The sequence below is a fragment of the Lissotriton helveticus genome, chromosome 6 (genome assembly GCF_964261635.1).
Source record: "Lissotriton helveticus chromosome 6, aLisHel1.1, whole genome shotgun sequence".
NCBI lineage: Eukaryota > Metazoa > Chordata > Amphibia > Caudata > Salamandridae > Lissotriton > Lissotriton helveticus.
The window spans coordinates 1,023,022,260-1,023,038,824 of record NC_136067.1 but is presented as its reverse complement, the minus strand read 5'-3'; the positions used below and the strand labels follow the sequence as shown (position 1 = coordinate 1,023,038,824).

Sequence of the window (16,565 nt, the reverse complement as noted above, 5' to 3'; positions counted from 1 at the left end):
GGAAATGAAGTCCCCGCACACTCGCAGCCCCGCTGACGCCTCGCGCCCACTGCCGCCTTACCGCCACAAGAGATGCCCCGCTGAGTTGGTGTTCACTCCTCCCGTCGAAGCGGCACCCGCGAAGCGGGTGCGGCGAGATGTGGGCTTGGTGCTCGGAGCGCTGGTACAAAGTTAAAATAAAAGCCGCTGTGCCTCTGGCCCCAGAACAGGACTGCTGCTGAAACAAAGTAAGTGTCCCACCCGTCAGAGGACTGGGTCGCCTCTAAAAAGCCTCGTGGGGGGGGCGGGGGGCGGGCCAGCAGGGAGAGCGGACCGGAAGCTCTTCCTTGGTCTTGCAGGGACTTCTGGGAAATGAAGTCCCCGCACACTTGCAGCCCCGCTGACGCCTCGCGCCCACTGCCGCCTTACCGCCACAAGAGATGCCCCGCTGAGTTGGTGTTCACTCCTCCCGTCGAAGCGGCACCCGCGAAGCGGGTGCGGCGAGATGTGGGCTTGGTGCTCGGAGCGCTGGTACAAAGTTAAAATAAAAGCCGCTGTGCCTTTGGCCCCAGAACAGGACTGCTGCTGAAACAAAGTAAGTGTTACTTTTTTCATCGTTTATACCATTGATGTCACCCATCACAGTTCCTCGCAGTCCCACTATCATGATTCTGAAATGTTTACTTACTTTTTTAGGTCAAGCCTGAGCAGTGTGCATGCACTGAATGCAAGACCTTCTGTAACGCCTATACGAAGTGGAAGTGTAATCCTGCCTTCTTCTTCAATTGGTTCACTCCTGTGTCGCTTGTATTTCCTGGCTCCTTATAGGTGGCATTCCCGATACTTCACATCCGTTTTAAATTTAGGGGCACTCGCCAACTACAGTTTCCTTATGCTGTAGTTGTTTATGTGTTCCTTTGGGGACTACTTGTTGTAAATTTGTGCTAGTGTTACTGTGTGAGTGCCTGTACCTTGTATGTAGACGGGCGGCCCAAATCATGTTTTAGCATGGCGCCCCTCTAATATTACTTTGCATGTACAAGAAAAAGGTACACGGGCAACGGCCTTTATATTTGGTATAGTGCCTGCATTTATGTTTTTTTTTTTTAGTACCATTGCACTCACTTTAAGGGCTGCCAAGCCCATACATTTTATTTACATGGGCGCCGCACTTTGTTTTAGCACGGCGCCTGCTTGTTGTATTTGACCTACTATTCCATAGACAGAGGCTGCGCTCAGCAAGAGACCGCTCCCAACCATGGAAGTGGAAGAGTGCACATCCATTTCTCATAGACAAGTCAATGCTTTTCTCAAATTCATTAGAAGCATTTGAAGTCCCTGGTAAAGCGGCATGCCACAAACACTTGTTGTATTTTACATACTATTTCCGAAGCCAGAGGCTGCACTCAGTAAGACACCGCCCCTGACCTGGGAAGTGAAAGAGCACGTTTGCCTCTCAGAGACAAAACAATTCTTTTCTCCAATTCATTAAAAGCGTTTGCGGACTCTGGTAATGGGCCAGACCACGTTTACAGGTGCAGCCGCTTTGCTTTCCGCCTGTCTCTGCTCGCGCTGCTATCTTGCCTCCATGTGAGGCTGCAGGATGCCTCTGCTGTATCATGGCGATGAATTCTGCTGTTAAACAAGCCCATTACAGTTGTGATCACTATGGGTGCCAGTGAGTATCACTATTATTTATACAAGATAATGATGTACTGTTGAACCCACAAATAAGTCACAAAGTAGCACTGACATTGTTTCACAACACTCTCAGCTTGTGTCCCACCCTGGAATTTAAGTGATTGCGTTCACCCTTCTTGGCTGTGCTGGAGTTCCAGTGTGTCATCCTACCCAGCGATAAGTCGACTCTGCCGGAGTGGCTTACCGTATTTACATAATGAATGTGCAATTTATTTTGTCTTCCTACAAAGTACATGTCTGCATAAAGTTCGGTCTTGGAGCTCTACCCTCACCTCCTGCCTCTGTTCCTGCTTAGGGAAGTGCTGCATCATGCATCATAATTAATGACACAATGGACTTCAATGTCCTGCACCTTCCCGGCACACATTTAACCAGGGTGTCCTCCCATATTTTACTGTCTTTTCATATGTAGCCTTAATCACTAATCCCGCTGCATTTCCTGTCATCCCTCAGGCCGTCTGTTCCCTCCTCCTGTATTTTGTGCTACTCCTATGTCCTCTCTTTCTTTCTTTCTCTGCCATCTCCCTCCAGTTGTTCTTTCCTTTAATGCACCTAATGTGCCCTTATTTCAAGGTTGTGCCTGTAGCTTGCACACCAGGTGCCACATTCCCTGCAATTAAAGTGAGCTCAAGGGAAGGGGATGTCATTCCCCAATGCACATAAACTCGATGCGGCTTCCACAAATTGCTGCCTCCTTTCTACTTACATGCATGTATTGTCTCCTTTCTACTTGCATGCATGTATTTATAGTCCAGTAAGAAACTAACATGTTTTATATAGGCAACAGAAATGTATGTGCTAGGATAATAAATACCATGCTTATAATTCTCAACTAATAGTCCATATTGTCTCTGTTGACACAAGTCCAAAAGGCACAGGGGCAGATTTATGTTAACTGGCGCATCCCCAGGGATGCGCCAGTTAACATGCGCCACAGTGCGCCACAGCTCCGCCACCCATGGTGCGCCGCATTTATGATACGGCGCACCATGGGGCAAAAACGGCACAGATGCGTGACACATCTGTGCCTTAAAGGTGACGCATTGCTGGAGTTGCGTCGCAAGCGCGACGCAGCTCCAGCAAGGCTCGGGGGTGCCCCATCTCCACAATGCTGCGTCAAGACCTACGCCTGCTTCAAGCAGGCGCAGGCTTTTGACGCAGCATTGGCCTGTAAGTGACTGAGTGAAATCTTATTGATTTCACTCAGCCACTTTTGCGAGGCGCACCTGCCCCGGAACGCCCACCCTGCGCCGGAACGCCCACAAGCGGCGCAGGGCTTTACAACGTGACGCATCTGCCTTGATGCGTCACGTTGTAAATCGTTCGTAGGGATGCGCCACGTTTACGCCGCCTTGCGTGACGCAACAGCGGCGTAAACGTGGCGCAAGTGCCTCATAAATCTGCCCCTAAGTGCTGTTGGTTGGTGCTCCATAGCCCGCTATTGACTATCTGTGCACAAACTACCTATTCCTCTCTATCTTCCTTTCTATCTATTCTGTGCAGCTCTAACACCCATCTATTCACCATGCAACATAATTCCACTACACTACACACCATACAATTCCACCCCACACAATTTCGCAAATAACAATTCCAATTCAACCCTCATAATCCCACTCCAAACCATGTACATCCACTCCACTCCAAACCACATCGGCAAAACACATGTTAATTTAAAACCCCAATAGCTCTAACTCTTGGCAATGCAAGACCAATTGCATTGCAAATACTTGTTTCATCAGCTGCAGGATCTAGGTACACATATTCATAACCTTGTTCCAGGACACAGGTTCAGTACCTGACATGCAGGGGTCAGTCCACAAAGTAAGCTGTCAAGCATTCATGGAAAGAACAAGTAAGACCTTATTAAAGCATATATTAACCTACAACCAAGAATGTTTTAAATAATCATGTTTGATTTACCCAAGCTAATGATTTTCCTGTAGTTTTCATATTTTACAACATGTCTTTTTAAGTCATATACACAATGTGTAATTCCATGCTATCCACAAGCTTTACATGATGTGCATCCCAGGAAAAAACCTTGGGGCATATTATCAAGACAGGCGATAAAATTATCGCCGTTTTAGTGGCCGAAAACTGGCGCTAAAACGGCGATAATGGGCTTGATAATATGCTCTATGGAATTCCAATTGAAGCCCATGTTAAATGTCCTTCACATTTAACATGGGCTTCACTTGGAATTCCATAGAGCATATTATCAAGCCCATTATCGCGTTTTAGTGCCCTTTTTCTGCCGCTAAAACAGCGATAATTTTATCTCCTGTCTTGATAATATGCCCCCTTATTCTCTACCAAGCCACTTTGTAAATTGCCTCCACAGTTGAAGATGAGGAGAAGATTATTTGTGCCATCTAGGATATCTTCTTATGAAAGAACTCAAGGTCAACTAACAGGCTTACTCCTTGGGAACTCCTACAGATTGCTAGTCCCATTTTCTCTAAAACGTCTGAGGAGGAAGAACCCCCTGGAAAGGAAGCCTTTCTCTCATTTAGCAATTTCTCTTTCCAACCTCACAGATGTCAAATCTCTGCGTATTAGACAGCCTACTGTTAGCCTTCTTTGTGTTGTCATCTGCTCTGTGTCAGCTAGTCTCTAGCCCAATGACCCTCATTAGAGTAGTTCTTGATAGGCCCAGGAGCAAAAGTTACAGGGCCCATTAAAATGATAAATCATGTGTGTTTCACAGGGAGATTTCGAAACATTCTGTATTTCAAAGTGATGCCTCTTCCTTATTCTACAAGACTGTCACAATGTTACTTTACTGTAAGGTGTGCTGCATTACTTTTGTGTTGTAGTCATAACAGTAGCTGCATTTTCTGTCTCCTACTAGACTTCCTAAATTCCTCCATATTTTTCTCACTATTTATGCAATGTCAGTCAGAAATACTTGATGCCTGTGACAGTATTTGTTTGATTGTTGCCGCGCGGACCTCGCCAGCTTGCGCTTGAATTGAAAGTGAATAACTGTTTTAGAATTTGTTTTTAAAATATCACTTACTCGAATCGTGTAGAAATCTTCACTTGGGAATTTTACTGTTGTCCTTGACCTGATGCACTCCTAGCTCCCCTCCCATAGACCTCAGCCAATCGGCCAGTACGGGGTGGACCGTGGAGGTGGGGCCGGGCACTCAAAACTAGCTACAACGCGTGAAGCGGGCAATTGTATGATTGTTGCCGCGCGGACCTCGCCAGATTGCACTTGAATTGAAAGTGAATAACTGTTTTAGAATTTGTTTTTAAAATATCACTTACTCGAATCGCGTGGAAATCTTCACTTGGGAATTTTACTGTTGTCCTTGACCTGACGCACTCTTAGCACCCCTCCCATAGGCCTCAGCCAATCGGTCGGTACGGGGTGGAGCGTGGAGGCGGGGCCGGGCACTCAAAACTAGCTACAACGCGGGAAGCGGGCAATTGTATGATTGTTGCCGCGCGGACCTCGCCAGCTTGCTCTTGAATTGAAAGTGAATAACTGTTTTAGAATTTGTTTTTAAAATATCACTTACTCGAAACCCGTAGAAATCTTCACTGGGGAATTTTACTGTTGTCCTTAACCTGACGCACTCCTAGCTCCCCTCCCATATGCCTCAGTCAATAGGCCGGTCGGGGTGGAGCGTGGAGGAGGGGCCTGGGCATATATGCATACCATGCAAAAGGGATCTGTGCACACGTCTATTTATTACAGTGTAAATACTGTAAGTGATTTTACAAAACACATAACAGTAAATGAAGAGCAGATGTTGATTGATGTGTTTCTTCAATTCAGATTTATTCCAGATGCCCAGCCAACACGTGTTTCGTCAGGGTAGTTACCCAAGACTTCATCAGGGCTCTACAAAATGTATAATGGTTGCAGGTTACAAACCTCTAATTGAACCACATACATCACTTAGTTACATATCTAAGAGGCGCAAAGGTGACTACGAGTGTAAGCACACAAACCAAACTGAAGAAGGAGATACCCAAGAAATTCGCACTTAGTGTGGAAGTGACTCGTGATGTGCAGTTAAAAAACAAACTAAATTGTCCAAAAAGAAGAAGAACATATTGTCAAGAAGACAGAAAGTACAGCCAAATGTGATTGAGACATAGTCAACTTATTTTATATAAATGCAATCAGGGCGTAATTCAGTACACTCTGGTTGGCTCAAACCACATTCTATAAAAGTGATAATCATGGCGTGGTGGGGTGGAGATCAGGACAACCTGTGCTTTCAGTAACCAAATGTCAACACGTGAGTATAGGGAAACAAAAGGACAGAAAAGAGGAGATCACCATCCTATGGATTAGCACGTATATGTGCACCTTACCCAATGGGCAGTTGTTCAAAATTGTTGCCGTAATGGCTGTATGCAGAAAAAACAACAGAGAGAAAGTGAAGCGACCGTCAATAAATATTGTCCACAGTAGCTTCGCTTTCTCTCTGTTGTTTTTTCAGCATACAGCCATTACGGCAAGCACTGGTGCTTATCTACCGCCCCCCACAGTCCATGCCCTCCTTCCCCCTTTCCCTTAGTGAACAGATGGCAAATCTTATCATCAACCATTCTAAAGTCCTACTTATTAGGGACCTAAACTATATGTTCAATGATGCATGTGGTGGGCCACAGGCGGCAGAACTCTCCGAACTGCTCTCTAACTTAAACATTATTCAGCACCTATCTGCCCCCACCCACACCAAGGGTCACACCTCGACCAAATTTGGTCTCACAACGTCACATTGTCAACACTACTAATCTCCCCCTGCATTTGATCTGACCACCACCTGATCGAATTCATAGCCACCTTCAATGGCAGGGCTAAGTCTCCCAAGGTGGCAGGAGGTTTGACTCATAAGTGGAGAACTCTTAATACTCAGGGATTCATCAACTCCTTAGCCAGATCCCTACCCACCGTCGATCCCAACTCCAACGTCGACTCTATGGAAAATGACATCGCAAACTGGCTATTGGTGGCCAGTGGCAAGCACGCCCCTCTCATTAAATATTCTCGTTCCAGACACTCTGATGCCCACAAATGGTTCACCAGTGAACTAAAGGACCAAAAACTAAAACTCCATCAGCTAGAGAGGAAATGGAGGTGTGGTTACTCCAGGGAAGATAGACTGGTGTACTTGTCAGCTCGTAAGGACTACAAGATATCCATACTGACCGCTATAGCTGCATATTTCTCAGCAAGAATACTAATTGGTCACAATAAATCTAGGGACATTTTTAAGATTGTGAATGATCTTAGCAGTGATGACAGAATTTTACCTAGCCAGGCCCCCACTCAAGGGTTGTGCAACTGCTTTAACACACCTTCTTTGTGGAAAAAATTGTGATTATCAGGGCTAGCATTCCCTCCACTGCCCACACGGAATCTCTCGATGACATCTCCTCTACCTCTTCTATTATGAATCACTTCACAGATATATGCTCTAACACACTTTCAGAACTAATGACCCGTGTCAAGTCGGGCTCTCCGAAGGATTGTTGCCCTCCCTTTGTCCTCAGGGACATTTTCTCGGCCTTACCCCACAGTATCCTCCCTTTTCTCAATGAATCCCTCAGGAAGGGCGAAGTACCTACTTCCCTCAAAAATGCAATGTTAGTTCCTCTCCTAAAGAAACCTGGGGCAGATCCCTCGAACTCCTCCAACTACCGCCCTATTTCCCTCCTCCCCTATTTGGCTAAAATCTTGGAGGCCCACGTGGCAAGGTGCCTCTCTAATTTTATCGAAAAATCAGGATTCTTAGAGCCTAACCAAGTAGGTTTCTGGACAGCTCAGTCGACGGAGTCAGTTATTCTGGCGGTACTGGACACATTGAGAGCAAACGCGGACATGGGGGTTCCCCAGGCTCTCATGCTCCTGGACTTGTCGGCTGCGTTCGACACGGTCGATCACAACATCTTGTTGCACCGTGTCGAACAAGCAGGAATACATGGTCCTGCCTATAAATGGATAAAGTCCTTTCTCACAGGCAGAACCCAAGCAGTACGTCTTGGTGCCTTTACTGCCCCCAAATTGCCCACCTCATGTGGGATCCTACAGGGCTTGTCCCTTTCCCCACTGTTGTTCAACCTTTATAACCGGCCACTGATCCACTCACTCAAAGCCAGGAGAATAACTGTCTTTAATTACGCTGATGACCTTCAGATTGTTTTCCCCCTGGATTCCCCCAACACCGCCACAGAATTCCAATCTACAATGCTTCATATCCAGCATTGGATGGATCTCAATCAGCTGAAACTTAACCTGGGCAAGACGGAACTGGTGCTGCCCGGGAACAGTGTGGCTTGCTGGGGACCACATTTTCGGCCGAGCAAATTAGGTTCTCCTCCCACCCCTTCCCTCTCAGTGAAAAGTTTAGGGGTGGTCATCGATGCTGATCTCTCACTTAAAAGTTTCGTGGGGGCCGTGGTCTCCACCAGCCTCTTCCAATTGCACAAAATCAGGAAGATTGCTCATCTGCTATCTCACGCAGCCCTTGTCCAGGCGCTGGTGCTCTCACGCCTAGACTTTTATAACTCCCTTTATATTGGGCTACCTCAGGCTCTGCTTAACCGTTTACAAAAGGTTCAGAATCAGACGGCAAGACTAATCCACAAACAGCCGAGATGGCAATTGGCCAGACCCTCGTTGCAAAAACTCCATTGGCTGCCCATGGCGCAACAAGCTGCTTTCAAGACAGGCTGCCTAGTCTTCAAAGCGCTGCATTGTAACAGCCCAAAATGTCTCAGTAGTTTGATCACAAAGCACGTCCCTATCCGCAATCTCCATTCAGCTCACCTTCACTTACTCACCATCCCGACCATCAAACTGAAAAGGCAGGGAGGCCGCAGGTTTTCGTACCTTGCATCCAGGTTCTGGAATTCCCTCCCCCTCACAATCAGGACCTGCGACAACTTACTCGGCTTTAAAAAGGCCCTGAAAACATGGCTATTCGGGCAATCCTGCTAACCCGGTCTCACACAACAACATCACACATGATTAGCTCCATGAAACCTTCGGTGACAGTGAGCTCTATAAGCTCCTATTAACATAACATAACATAACATAACAGTAACTGTATCTCCGACTTGTGTATGGGGATTGTGTTATGTGCCTTTAGTTAGATGTTTCTCTCTATCACTTGGTTTTGGGTGGGAATTATCCACTCCTAAGCGGTGGATGTCTCTGTGCCCATTAATGCTCTTGTTGTGCCCATGGAATGTTTTGCTTTAGTATGCTCACTTCTAGTGGTTTTGTTTGTCAGTCACTTATGGTTGTTTTTACCATGTCAGTAGTGAGCATTACTATAATGATGTGCATGAATCTTCAGTTTAGCTCATTTCTACACTCATTCCTACACCATTACGACAATATGGCCCAATTGTGAAGGCTATTACCTACATGACAGGGGAAAGCTTCTTAAGATAGTTCCTTGCATTTGTGTTTCAATGTTAAGAATCACAGATAGGCTTATGCTCTCATCCTTGATGTGTTCCTCTTTTCACCCATCAACTACTACTTCGCATGTGTGAGCTCTCCTTACAAAACGTATGAAACATGAAAAGAGGGTGAAATTTGAAAGCCTAGTTTATCCTTAGCTTAAGAACTTTGGATCACATTGCATCATCCTTGTGGTTCCAACCTTAAAAGAGCACATTTAAAACTACCCGGTCCTCCAGGATTTTCGTGGCACTAGTCGTTGGTACCTCTCCAAATTGTTTACCCCATTCCTCTCAACCAGATACCTGAGGCTTTCTTCCAAATAGCTTATTATTTTGCTGTGTTTGAGACAAATACATTTGTGAAAAGTGTCCAAATTCTATACTTTGGAAATCTGTCCTGTGTCTCTTTACCTTGAAATGAAGATCAGAAAATCCTGGAAACATCTGAAGACTCCCCTCTTTCAACAAGCTGTTAGTCTAGAAGTAATTGTTTTTTGTTTTGTGTAACTGTAGCTTCTATTCCCTGTTGATCCGCATCTTGAAAAATTCTCAGATTTCAGGAGCCCTCCACATAAACAATGCCTAAAACAAACTAAAATAGACAGATGTCAAATTGTTTGCGTCAAACATATGGACAGGTGAGAAGGACAACAGTATAACATTTGGTACTTTGCAATGACATGGGACTAGGTAAGTGGATGTTTCAATAAATTTCATTTGAGTAAATTCTATATTTCATTGTCAGTATTTTTAATATCCTCTATGTGCCTCCGGGACTTGTTTCTTCAACAGATACATAACTGATTATCATAAAAAAGGATTTCTGGGTGAGAGACTTGCTGGTTGCATTCTTATCGGCAATAGAAGGTGTTGGACTTGCCCCTTTTTACAGGGTCATCTCTGAACGTTTTGCCTTCCTCCAGTATTGTTTCTGACCTGTTTTTGTTGGTTTTAAGACCCTGAGCACTTTACTACTACTGATCAGTGCTAACGTGCATTTGCTCTCTGTATAAAGTGTTATGGTAATTGGTTATCCATAATTGGTATGTTTGCCTTACTAGTAAAATCCCTAGTAAAGTGCACTATGTGTGCCAGTGCTGGCAATGCAAATGCTACTTGTGGGTCTGCAGCACTAATTGTGCCACCCACACAAGTAGCCCTAAAGAGAGAACTCTGGCCTGCCACTGCAGTGCCTGCGTACAGTATGTTAAACTGCCATGTTGTCCTGACAAGTGCACCCACTTGCCAGGCCTTACCCGTCCCTTTTTATGCACATCAGACACCCCTATGGTAGGTCCAAGGTACCCCCTGGGCAGGGTGCAGTTTATGTGAAAGGTAGGACATGCACTGAGGTGTGCACCATGTCCTGACAGTGAAATACTCTCCATTTCATTTTTCAATGTTGCAAGGCCATCTTGCCCATAGGACAGCATGGGGAAGGCTGTGTAATATGTTTCCAGCCTATCTTCCCATAGGCTTAAGATGGAGAGGTGACGTTTAGTGTGCCTGAACTCACAATGTAATAACACATCTTTTTGTGAAGGTGGTTTTTGCATTGTGTATTTAGAAAGCACTCTTTTAGAAGTGGTTGTTTTTTGTATTCCTTCATTTCTGTGTGTCTCTGCCTGGTTGTGGATTTACTGTCTGGATGTGGATGTAATAGGCTCCAGGGAATGTCTTGACCCAGGGGAGGAGGTGAGACAGCAACAGGCTGACCTGCTTCTGTTGTGTAAGGGGGAGGAGTATCCCCTGGAGGTGAAGAAGCCTGGGCTGCTGCCATAAAACAATGGCTCCATTTCCTGCTGACTAATTAAGGATCCAGACCCCCACTATCAAAGGAAGAAGGTGTCACTGGCAGAGAGACACCCAGAACTGGTTTGGACAGGGGTCAGTGCCCCCTGAACACAAAGACTTCAAAGACCTTTACGGGTATAACTATGAGAGCTGAAACCCCTGAACGTTGGAATGGAATGACACTGATCAAGACTGAAAAGGATTGAAACTATTTTGTGGTCAAGAGGAACCTCTGCCAAGGAAGAAACAGCTGAATAGAATGAAGAAACAGCTGAATAGAATGAAGAAAAGAACTGACCATTGCTGTGTGTTCTGGGGCTGGCCTGCAGTTTTCTGATTTAACCAAGGAGAGGCTAAGGGACTTTGCTGTGTGCTGTGTCCCCCTGCTTCAAAGGACTTTGCTGTGTGCTGTGTCCTGAAGTAACTTGTCCCCAAGGGCCCGAGGAGAGCTGGCTTCCTGTTTCCATGGGTGTCTCAGCAACTCTGTGTGTGTGTGCTTTCTGCATCCTGAGACCCTCGTAAGAATTGCCCTGTGACCGTGGACACCTGGATCCAAGTTTGTCTCAGCAACGATGTGTGCATGTGCTTCGTGCAGCCTGAAACCTTCGTGAGGATTGTCCTGTGATCGTGTGCACCCGGAGTCCAAGTTCCAAGTGAGTCTCAGCGATGCTGTGTGCGTGTGATTTCTGGAACCTGAGACCTTCATGAGGATTGCCCTGTGATCGTACGCACCCGGAGTCCAAGTGAGTCTCGGTGACTCTGTGTGTGTGTGCTTTGTGCAGCCTGACACCTTCAGGATGATTGCCCTGTGATCCTGTGCACCAGGAGCTCAAGTGAGTCTCAGCGACGCTGTGTCTGTGTGCTCTGTTGCAGCCTGAGACCTTTGTGAGAAATTGTCCCGTGACGGTGTGTCTTGGAGCAGTAGTGTTCTCTGAGTTGATCGACAGCATGACCAGAAGGGCTGCGATCGCCAATGCCAGCGGCCTGGACCGGCATCCCCAGAGGAGCTGTGAGGATTCACTGCCGCTGGCCCGAGCCTGCCTTTGCCAAGGAGATACCTAGAACCATCACGTCGGGGTTCCGTGTTCCACTGCCCAAGATCAACAAAGTTGTATCGGAGGCCCAAGCCGCGAGGAGAGGAGAGTGAGATCGAACCCCCAGGTAACGCTCAGCTAGCGTGCATGTGTTGCGCCTGGGGCGGGGTGCGGCTACGAGAGAAACTCTCTCAGTCTTTCCCATCACTGCAGCACGAGCCTCCGCTCAAGTTCCTATCACGGCCCATACTTGCCAAGGAGTGGCAGTACCAGGGCCGGAGTGTGGAGCTGCACTTTGTTTCACCATAGCCGTGTTGGGGGCATATTTTGGCAGTAACTGACCGAGAGTCAGTAAGAGTGGCATAGAGACCGTCCAGAGCACTGTGATTTGTGCCGGAGTACATTATTGTTGGCATTACGAACTGCCTGATTTTTGCATTAAGTGTTACAATTTAATTGCACTACGAACTGCATGATTGTTGCATTATGCATTACATTACTTTTGCACTCCAAATTGCCTGATTGTTGCATTACGCATTGCATTATTTTTGCATTATGAACTGCCTGATTGTTGCATTACACATTGCATTATTTTTGCATTACGAACTGCCTGATTGTTGCATAACAAACTGCTTTATTTTGACATTACAAAGTGCCTGATTCTTGCATTACAAACTGCATAGCATTGTATTAGGCCTGCATTGGATCATCGAGAATTTCTCATTAATATTGCAAAGAACCTACAAGGGCCTGCTGGCCTAATAACCGGCAAGGTGAAATATTACAAATACGCATATGCTGGATTTTTATCGTGTGGTCTCATCGTAAATCTTTTTTATAAACATATAATTGTTTTTAAGAAACTCGTGTGGAGTCCATTTGTGGTGTCATCACTGGGTCACTGAAAGCGTGGTTGCAAATACTTTACCCATTTGCCTTGGAGATAAGCCTAGCTGCTCATGCCAAGTTACCAAGGGGGTGAGCAGGGGCTATCTGAGAAGGTGTCCTTCCTTTCCCTGACTTAGAAGCAAGGCTCTCTATTTTAGACTAAGGTACTAACCTCAGCCAACTAGAGACCACCAGTTCTAACAGAAGGTTATAAGGGAGACGAGCTATGCCACAATGTAAATGTCTGCCCTTTAATTAGGATACTTGATCCTTTTCTGATACAGACAATCTGAAAGAGTTTTCCAGCTGCTCAAAGGAACTTGGCAGTCAAACCAGGGACATACCAGCACGCAGGACTCCTCTATGAAGATCTGAGCCCTGATGCATCGTGGTGCACGATTTGTTGATAACGTAGCGACCTCACCAACGGAAATGAGCCCCACAAGTTCACCCCAATGCAATCTCATCTTTGCATGTCAGACACAGCCCATGACATACCACAGGTGCAGAGACATCAATATGATGATATTGGTAACCTGGAAGGTGCTGGTGCTGCTAAGATCCAAGAAATGCTGGGCCACCTCCCAGGATACCAAGCATGGTGCTTGCTGTGAGAACCAGAAAATAAATACTTTGCGCCAACTGAACAAATGCCTCACCACCCACTTGTCAACTCCCAGTAACTGGTATCAGCATGCTACTAACACTACTAGTAGGCCCCCTAGTAGATTGAACTAGCCACTGACTTGTATTGGGAATTGTATTCAATGCAGTCACTCACCGTAGACTCTGGCGAATAAAACGCTGTCATCCACGGGGCCTACAAGATATTGCAGGGTTTTTAGAAGTGCATAATGCCACACTGAGGGGCAAAGCCTAGGAAGAAAAGAAATAGGCAGAATATGAATAACAGAAAATGACATAATCCAGATAGACCACTTTTAATAAAAATACAGATCAGCAATAAAACTGGAAGCTTGCCATCTGCAGATGGCCAACTTGCAGTAAGGCTGTAGGTATCCCATGTATAGGAACACAAAGAGCTTGAAGCCTTGTGGTGAGTATCACTCAATGTGGGCAGTGAGTGCCCAACACTTGAAACCTCCATCATTCTGCAGTAGTGAGGCACTACAGGGGGTGCATTACTACTTGTGGCAATTGGGGTCGAGAGGCATCATTGCTATGTAATGTATTGACTTTCTACCACGCACGTCTGGCCCTATTTATCACTATCTGATGCCTAGGGGAAAGGCAGCCAGACAACTCTTATTATCTGAAGTTGTGAATTTGCAGAAGCACCCCTCTAGTATGGAAAACATGGCCACATCAGAGGGTAAAATTAGAAGTAATTATAACAGACCTCAAAAGCATACAGTCGTCCATATCCATGGTGAAACAGTGTATTGTAGACTCAAAAAAGAACTGAAGGCCTTACCAGTAAGATGGCCATTAACAATTCTTCCTTGGATACCACAAATCGGCACATGGCGGCACTGTAGAACAAGGAGGCAGACACAACGATCTGGAGAAAAAGCTGTGGAGCACATAAAATTGCTAACCTTGAAGATAGAAGCTGCAGGATTAATACATCCCAATTCAGGGTTCCAGGAATGGAAATGATTACCTTCCTCCTGATATCTATTCCAGAAATTCTACAGAAAGTATACTCTCAGAGCGTCCACAGAGCATTAAAATGCAAACAATCTACATAAGATTTACCCAGGCATCTAAACTGGAGAGATTCCAGCAGGTGAGGATAATTATCAAAGCAGTAAAGAAACATTCCCCATATATGTACAAGGACCAGACAGTTACGTTCTCAACTGGTTTCTCTTATGACACTTACATCAAGCCATGGAAATTATTGGCCCTCTGTCTGCATCTAAAAAAAACTAGACCTCTGATATGGGCCACTGCAATCGCCAAACATGATTGTCACAGTAAATGGAAAGACAAGAGAATCTATTGACCCATATATACAGGAACAGTGGCTGGAGATATTACATCCAATGCCCACACACATGGACATAAACATTAGTCCTTAAGCAATGAAAATGGCACACGGTGCAAACTGGTACCTGCGGCACAACTGAGGAGACGTAGACAGAAATAATCAAAAAGTCAATCCCACCTCATCCTCTGACAGAGATAAACCTTGCACACCACTAAAACCATAATTACCTCCCCCTGTGAACTGCATCCCAGATTTATTAAGGTTTTGTATCATGCTTGTGCCATGCAAGGGGACATAGTGTGATGCAAAACTTAGGATGAGATATACCAAGCCATGGAAGGCCATCTTGCATGGCCCTATGTGTCTTAGTAAATCTGGAGTAATGCAAGGGAGCACAAGTCACTGCCTTGCATTACTCTGCATGATGTGTGCAATATATGGGTGGAGCGTGTGTGTTTCCTTGCATCAACTCATATATTCTGAAGCATTTCCAGATTTATCAACACTGGTATACCTGGGAATGTGTCAATACTGTTCACCTTCCCATCAGAGGTGCAAGAAGAAAAAACATCTTTATTCCTCCTTGTTGTTTCCTTTATCTAAGTTTACTATATCTGCAGCACACTTAGAAAGAGGCAAATGCATCTAATGATTGTTTCTGTGCAAGAAGGTCTCCTTTCCAGCACGTAAACAATCCTTCCTCCAGCGCAGGCACCCTTACTTCATGGTACAAGGGGCCTGCATTGGTGCTAAGCTGAAGATCATGCTCCAGCGCTAGCAGAAGGGAGGAATGCACCATATCTTGATAAATATGGTGCATTCCTACCCTCTCCCTTTCATGCAGTGCAGCAGGTTGTCTTTCTGAGTTGCATTGAGTAAAAACATTTCAAATCTAACCCTAGGCCTTTACCACACTGCAAGAACATATGCTTGTCCACCTCAATCCACAACTCTCTGACTACTCAAGAATTATTCAAACTGCTACTACTATGGGCAAGGGACCACACTTCAGATGCATTTACTACCCAATCTAAAGTTGAATGTCTCACAGTTCCTTTTTTCTTCTCGTTTATGCACCATAACATATCTACCATTTTTGCTAGACATTTAGAACTACATTGGAGTAAGCACATGCTACCTGAACCCTATTGGAAACATGGTGGCTGCCCTCGTTTCAACAACAAGCTAGACACTCTCCTTCTCCAAGGGTAATAAGTAACAATGCCTCATTCTAATATGACTCAGCACAATGACAAAGACCTGCCATATAGTCACTTAATGTGAATGGGTTAACCTACAATATTAAGAGGATAAACAATTTAAAGTTTGAAAATTTAAAGACTGGATATAGTCCTTCTACAGGAAGCTCATCTTTAAACACATGAATTAACAAACTGTCAATAGACTGGGATGGCAGAGTGATTTTCTCCTCTAGTTTAATGGATGACACTGGCTTTACATATGAAGTGATTATCACTAACAGGAAGAATTGGGTAGCCATTCTCATCCACAAAAGTCTCTCTGCACGAATACAGCAAACTTAGATCGATGACACAGGCAAATTTATTTTTGCAAAGATGAGAATGATGGACTCCACATTTTTTTTCAGCTCTATCCATGCCCAAACAGGTGTCAAGAGAAACTGGTTCTTCAAGCTAAATAGATTGATCATGGAATTTGGGTGAAACAAATTAGTCATCTGTTGGAAATGGAATATGGTTTCAGATCTATTCCTTTACAAAACTGCTACCAGGTCCCACCACAGAGACATCAAC

At 45.3% G+C, this 16,565-nt stretch overlaps 1 long non-coding RNA gene across 3 annotated transcripts in view; it reads right to left on the bottom strand.

Moving 5' to 3' along the window:
* LOC144761631 (uncharacterized) overlaps positions 1 to 16,565 on the bottom strand; it is a 566,884-nt gene that overhangs the window by 292,892 nt on the left and 257,427 nt on the right. For all 3 annotated transcript variants that reach the window (XR_013595824.1, XR_013595822.1, XR_013595823.1), the window contains exons 2-3: positions 13,618 to 13,712; positions 9,532 to 9,712 (exon numbers count right to left, since the gene is read on the bottom strand). This is a non-coding gene — a long non-coding RNA (uncharacterized LOC144761631). The remainder of the gene's footprint in view (positions 1 to 9,531; positions 9,713 to 13,617; positions 13,713 to 16,565) is intronic.